This window comes from Salvelinus alpinus, chromosome 5 (genome assembly GCF_045679555.1).
Source record: "Salvelinus alpinus chromosome 5, SLU_Salpinus.1, whole genome shotgun sequence".
Taxonomy (NCBI): Eukaryota; Metazoa; Chordata; class Actinopteri; order Salmoniformes; family Salmonidae; genus Salvelinus; species Salvelinus alpinus.
Genome location: NC_092090.1, coordinates 19412879 through 19420524, shown reverse-complemented (window position 1 = coordinate 19420524; position 7646 = coordinate 19412879).

The window sequence follows — 7646 nt, the reverse complement described above, 5'->3', positions numbered from 1 at the left end:
TCATCAGACACGAGAATCTTGTTGAGTCCTTTAGGTGCCTTTGGGCAAACTCCTGGCCACTCTACTATAAAGGCCTGATTGGTGGAGTGCTGCAGAGAAGTTTGTCCTTCCGGAAGGTCCTCCCATCTCCACAGAGGAAATCTGGAGCTCTGTCAGAGGGACCATCGGGTTCTTGGTCATCTCCCTGACCAAGGGTCTTCTCCTCTGATTGCTCAGTTTGGCCAGGCGGCTTAGCTCTAGGAAGAGTCTTTGTGGTTCCAAACTTCTTCCATTTAGGAATGATGGATGCCACTGTGCTCTTGGGGACCTTTAATGCTGCAGAATTGTTTTGGTACCCTTCCCCAGATCTGTGCCTCGACACAATCCAGTCTCGGAGCTCAATTCCTTCTACCTCATGGCTTGTTTTTTGCTCTACGGACAATTCCTTCTACCTCATGGCTTGATGTTTTCTCTGACAACTGTGGGACCTTATATAAACAGGTAGGTGCCTCAATTTCGAGTCTCATAGCAAAGGGTCTGAATACTTATGTAAATAAGGTATTTCTGTTTTTTATTTGTAATAAATTAACAAAATATTTTGCTTTATCATTATGGGTTATTGTGTGTAGATTAATGAGGAAAAAGTATTTTTTAAATACATTTTAGAATAAGGCTGTAACGTAACAAAATGTGGAAAAATAGATATATTTTCTGAATGCACTTTATCTCTCCTTCCCTTTACATATCTTCTGCTTGTTGTTACGATGCCAAAAATCACCTCAGTCCAACCACTATTTTTCTCTATGTGTATGTGTGGCATGCGTGCCTGTGTACGTATACGCGCTTGTGTGTGTGTGTGTGTGTTTGTGTGTGTGTGTTTTTGTGTGTGTGTGTGACAAAAAAGCAAGTGAATGTGCTGATTTATATGCTGTTTAAGTATCTTAAGGCAGTCACCCTTCAGTGCCAGCCCTGTGGCCCCCAAACAGCCACCAGAAACTGATTTAAGTTCAGTTTGCATTTCCACCCTCATGGTTATGGTTAGGATCAGAGGAAGTCAAAATGATCCTAGATCTGTGCCTAAGAGCACTGTCGACCCTGCAGCCCTTGAAAGAGTCTGGCTGACTTTACAGCACAGTGTGAGCATAACACTAATGAGCCCTTTAAAATCTCTCCCTCTCCCTCACTCTCACTCTCACTTTCTGTCTGTCTCCCTCTCTCTCTCTCTCTCTCTCTCTCGCTCTCTCTCTCTCAGCCTCTCTCAGTCTCTCTCGCTTTCACTCTCTTTTCTTTGCCTCATCCTCTCTCTCTCTCTTTCAGTTCAATTCAATTTAAGGGCTTTATTGGCATGGGGATTAGATGTTAACATTGCCAAAGCAAGTAAAATAGATAATAAACAAAAGTGAAGTAAACAATAGAAATTAACAGTAAACATTACACTCACAAAAGTTCCAAAAGAATAAAGACATTACAAATGTCATATTATGTGGAAATGGTACAAAAGGGAAAATAAATCAACATAAATATGGGTTGTATTTACAATGGTGTTTGTTCTTCACTGGTTGCCATTTTCTTGTGGCAACAGGTCACACATCTTGCTGCTGTGATGGCACACTGTGGTATTTTACTCAATAGATATGGGAGTTTATCAAAATTGGGTTTGTTTTCGAATTCTTTGTGTATCTGTGTAATCTGAGGGAAATATGTGTCTCTAACATGGTCATACATTTGGCAGGAGGTTAGGAAGTACAGCTCAGTTTCCACCTCAATTTGTGGGCAGTGTGCACAATCTTTTCTTCAGAGCCAGGTCTGCCTACGGCCGTCTTTCTCAATAGCAAGGGTATTCTCACTGAGTCTGTACATAGTCAAAGCATTCCTTAAGTTTGGGTCAGTCACAGTGGTCAGGTATTCTGCCACTGTGTACTCTCTATTTAGGGCCAAATAGCATTCTAGTTTGCTCTGTTTTTCTGTTAATTCTTTCCAATGTGTCAAGTAATTATATTTTAGTATTTGCTCTGTATTTTATTTTCTCATGATTTGGTTGGGTCTAATTGTGTTGCTGTCCTGTATTTCTCTCTCTCACCCTCTCTTATCTCTCCATCTCCACTCTCCCTTCCTCTCTTCCTCCCTTCACTCTCACTCTCTTTCTCTCCCTCCCTCTCTCTATCTCTTTCTCTCCCTTCCTCTCTTCCTCCCTTCACTCTCACTCTCTTTCTCTCCCTCCCTCTCTCTATCTCTTTCTCTCCCTTCCTCTCTTCCTCCCTTATCTCTCTCTCTCTTTCTCATCTCTTTCTCATCTCTTTCTGTCTCCTCCCACCCTCCCTCCCTCCCTCTCTCCCTGACTCCCTCACCTTGCCAACTCTTTGATCACTGCAATAAAACAGATTAACTACACGCTGCATTCCCCCCTAACCCTCTCTAGCTGCTAATGGACCACGATGGGGAGGGAAAACATTTACAGTCAACCCCCTAACCTTTCACTTCCCCTTGCTTAGGGCGCGATTCAGACTTAGGAAATGTATGCCTTTCCTTCACATGCTTTCCTATGCACTTCTCAGCAGCTAGTATTCAGACTTCATTTATGCAGGCTTTGCAGGCGTGGTTCCCTTGCGCGCATTGAATACATTTTATTATACGGCTGCAAACACTCCCACTTGCTGGTCAACAGATTTTTTTGTGGAGTTTTAAATGAATAGGGTTTTCAGTACATTTATCTAAATTCATCCCTTTACATCTGGTGTACCTTTAATTAGAATTTTCTCCACAGACCCACTAGAACATATTGAGAGAACTGTCACGCCCTGACCATAGATTGCTTTGTATGTTTCTATTTTTTGTTTGGTCAGGGTGTGATGTGGGTGGCATTCTATGTCTGGTGTTCTATGTTGTCTATTTCTTTGTGTTTGGCCGTGTGTGGTTCTCAATCAGAGGCAGCTGTCTATCGTTGTCTCTGATTGAGAACCATATTTAGGTAGCCTGTTTTCCCACTTCGAGTTGTGGGTGATTATTTTCTGTTTAGTGTTTTTCGTCACCTTACAGAACTGTTCGTTTGTCGTGTTGTTGTTTTGTTAGAGTGTTCATATTTATTAAAATAACGTATTATGAATACTTACCACGCTGCACCTTGGTCCTCTTCTCCTTCTCCCGACGACGTTCGTTACAAGAACGGTTCAAAATATTAGGGATCAATGAAAGACATCCGTGTAAATACATGAATATTCATCTCCTTTTCAGCACCAATTGGTAAATAAAAATACTCTGATCTTGTTAATTATTTAGGGTTAGAAAAGTATTTATGGACCTCCCGAGTGACGCAGCAGTCTAAGGCACTGCATCGGAGTGTTGTGGCGTCACTACAGCCTGGTGTTCAATCCCAGGTTGTGTCACAACCAGCTGTGACTGGGAGTCCCATAGGGCAGCACACAATTAGCAAAGCGTTGTCTAGGTTACGGGAGAGTTTGGCAGTTCTATCGGAGCTATCAGAACATATCGGACTGTTAGCTGAAGAGATCCATCGGACAATTTCTTGGGCTACAATACCTAGTTTGCCAATTGGTCTGGACCCTTTTACTACACGGAGCCCTGCCGATCCATCCCGACTGGTCTGCCGACGTAACCGCACGAGGGGACTACAACCGTGTCTTCCGTCGTGACGTCCCCCTAAGGCACTTCTGCTAGCCTGCTAGCCCCGGCCCGCTATCTGTCTGAATCGCCGTGTCTCCAGCACGCCTAGCTACTCACTAGACCCCATGATCACTCGGCTACGCATTACTTTCCCTAATATCAATATGCCTTGTCCATTGCTGTTTTGGTTAGTGATTATTGTCTTATTTCACTGTAGAGCCTCCAGCCCTGCTCAATATGCCTTAGCTAACCCTTTTGTTCTACCTCCCACACCTCCCATGCGGTGACCTCACCTGGTTTAATTGGTGTCTCTAGAGACAATACATCTCTCATCGTCACTCAATGCCTAGGTTTACCTCCACTGTATTCACATCCTACCATACCTTTGTCTGTACATTATGCCTTGAATCTATTCTACCACGCCCAGAAACCTGCTCCTTTTACTCTCTGTTCCAAACGTACTAGACGACCAGTTCTTATAGCCTTTAGCCGTACCCTTATCCTACTCCTCCTCTGTTTCTCTGGTGATGTAGAGGTTAATCCAGGCCTTGCAGTGCCTAGCTCCACTCCCATTCCCCAGGCGGTCTCAATTGTTGACTTCTGTCACTGTAAATGCCTTGGTTTCATGCACGTTAACATTAGAAGCCTCTTCCCTAAGTTTGTTTTATTCACTGCTTTAGCACACTCTGCCAACCCGGATGTCCTAGCCCGCTCTGAATCCTGGCTTAGGAAGGCCACCAAAAACCCTGAAATTTCCATTCCTAATCCACCTTTCCAGAAACAAGTCTCTCATTGTTGCCGCTTGCTATAGACCACTTTCTGCCCCCAGCTGTGCCCTGGACACCATATGTGAATTGATTGCACCCATCTATCTTCAGAGCTCGTACTGTTAGGTGACCTAAACTGGGACATGCTTAACACCCCGGCCGTCCTACAATCTAAGCTAGTGTCCTCAATCCTCATATGGTGTCCTCAATCTCACACAAATTATCAATGAACCTACCAGGTACATCCCCAAATCAGTAAACACGGGCACCCTCAAAGATATCATCCTAACCAACCTGCCCTCCACATACACCTCTGCTGTCTTCAACTAGGATCTCAGTGATCACTGCCTCATTGCCTGCGTCCGTAATGGGTCTGCGGTCAAATGACCACCCCTAATCACTGTCAAACGCTCCCTAAAACACTTCAGCAAGCAGGCCTTTCTAATTGACCTGGCCCGGGTATCCTGGAAGGATATTGACCTCATTCCGTCAGTAGAGGTAGCCTGGTAATTCTTTAAAAGTGCTTTCCTCACCATCTTAAATAAGCATGCCCCATTCAAAAAATGTAGAACCAGGAACAGATATAGCCCTTGGTTCACTCCAGTCCTGTCTGCCCTTGACCAGCACAAAAACATCCTGTGGCGTACTGCATTAGCATCGAATAGCCGCCGCAATATGCAACTTTTCAGGGAAGTTAGGAACCGATATACACAGGCAGTTAGGAAAGCAAAGGCTAGCTTTTCCAAACAGAAATTTGCATCCTGTAACACTAACTCCAAAAAGTTCTGGGACACTGTAAAGTCCATGGAGAATAAGAGCACCTCCTCCCAGCTGCCCACTGCACTGAGGCTAGGAAACACTGTCACCACCGATAAATCCACGATAATTAAGAATTTCAAAAAGCATTTTTCTACGGCTGGCCATGCTTTCCACCTTGCTACCCCTACCCTGGTCAACAGCCCTGCACCCCCCAAACAACTTTCCCAGGCCTCCCCATTTCTACTTCACTCAAATCCAGATAGCTGATGTTCTGAAAGAGCTGCAAAATCTGGACCCCTACAAATCAGCCGGGCTAGACAATCTGAACCCTCTCTTTCTAAAATTATCCGCCGCAATTGTTGCAACCCCTATTACTAGCCTGTTCAACCTCTCTTTCCTATCGTCTGAGATCCCCAAAGAATGAAAAGCTGCCGCAGTCATCCCCCTCTTCAAAGGGGGTGACACTCTAGACCCAAAATGTTACAGACCTGTATCTATCCTACCCTGCCTTTCTAAGGTCTTCGAAAGCCAAGTTAACAAACAGATCACCAAACTTTCGAATCCCACCGTACCTTCTCTGCTATGCAATCTGGTTTCCGAGCTGGTCATGGGTGCACCTCAGCCACGCTCGAGGTCCTAAACGATATCATAACCACCATCGATAAGAGACAATACTGTGCAGCTGTATTCATCGACCTGGCCAAGGCTTTCGACTCGGTCAATCACCACATTCTTATCGGCAGACTCAATAGCCTTGGCTTCTCAAATGACTGCCTCGCCTGGTTCACCAACTATTTCTCAGGTAGAGTTCAGTGTGTCAAATCGGAGGGCCTGTTGTCCAGACCTCTGAAAGTCTCTATGGGGGTGCCACAGGGTTCAATTCTCGGGGCGACTCTTTTCTCTGTATATATCAATGATGTCGCTCTTGCTGCTAGTGATTCTCTGATCCACCTCTACGCAGACGACACCATTCTGTATACTTCTGGCCCTTCTTTGGACACTGTGTTAACTAACCTCCAGACGAGCTTCAATGCCATACAACTCTCCTTCCGTGGCCTCCAACTGCTCTTAATTAAATGCAAGTAAAACTAAATCCATGCTCTTCAACCGATCGCTGCCCGCACCTGCCCGCCCGTTCAGCATCACTACTCTGGACAGTTTTGACTTAGAATATGTGGACAACTACAAATACCTAGGTGTCTGGTTATACTGTAAACTCTCCTTCCAGACTCACATTAAGCATCTCCAATCCAAAATGAAATCTAGAATCAGCTTCCTATTTCGCAACAAAGCATCCTTCACTCATGCTGCCAAACATACCCTCATAAAACTGACTATCCCACCGTTCCTTCACTTTATCGATGTCATTTACAAAATAGCCTCCAACACTATACGCAGCAAATTGAATGCAGTCTATCACAGTGCCATCTGTTTTGTCACCAAAGCCCCATATACTACCCACCACTGCGACCTGTATGCTCTCGTTGGCTGGCCCTCGCTTCATATTCGTCGCCAAACCCACTGGCTCCAGGTCATCTATAAGTCTTTGCTAGGTAAAGCCCCGCCTTATCTCAGCTCACTGGTCACCATAGCAGCACCCACCCATAGCATGCGCTCCAGCAGGTATATTTCACTAGTCACCCCCAAAGCCAATTCCTACTTTGGCCGCCTTTCCTTCAAGTTCTCTGTTGCCAATGACTGTAACGAATTGCAAAAATCACTGAAGCTGGAGACTCATATCTCCCTCTCTAACTTTAAGCACCAGCTGTCAGAGCAGCTCACAGGTCACTGCACCTGTACATAGCCCATCTGTAAATTGCCCATCCAACTACCTCATCCCCATATTGTTATTTTTTTTCTTCTTCTCCTTTGCACCCCAGTATCTCTACTTGCACATTAATTTTCTGCACATCTATCACTCCAGTGTTTAATTGCTAAATTGTAATTATTTCGCCACCATGGCCTATTTATTGCCTTACCTCCCTTATCCTACCTCATTTGCACACACTGTATATAGACTTTTCTATTGTGTTTTTGACTGTATGTTTGTTTATTCCATGTGTAACTCTGTGTTGTTGTTTGTGTCGCACTGCTTTGCTTTATCTTGGCCAGGTCGCAGTTGTAAATGAGAACTTTTTCTCAACTGGCCTACCTGGTTAAATAAAGGTGAAATAATTAAAAAATATATAACAATTTGCGGATGGCTGCAGAAGTCTATAGCTTGGGTCTCCAAATTAAATCCTTGCAAGTAAAGGCCAACCTTTCATGACTTCACTGTAGAGAAAAAACAAGAAACATGCACACTGCTCTTTATTAAGCTTTAAATATCAGCCTCAAGGCCTTCGTCAAGGCCTTCGCCTTGAGGCTGATACGAAAAGCTTAATAAAGAGCAGTGATTCTATCAAGAGCAGTGTGCAGGTTTCTTGTTTCTTCTCATGTTATTCAACTGTTACCATGCATCTGCAACAAAGATAGCTTGGATGTGCGAGTGCCTTTTGAATGACAAACTTCCCTGTAGAA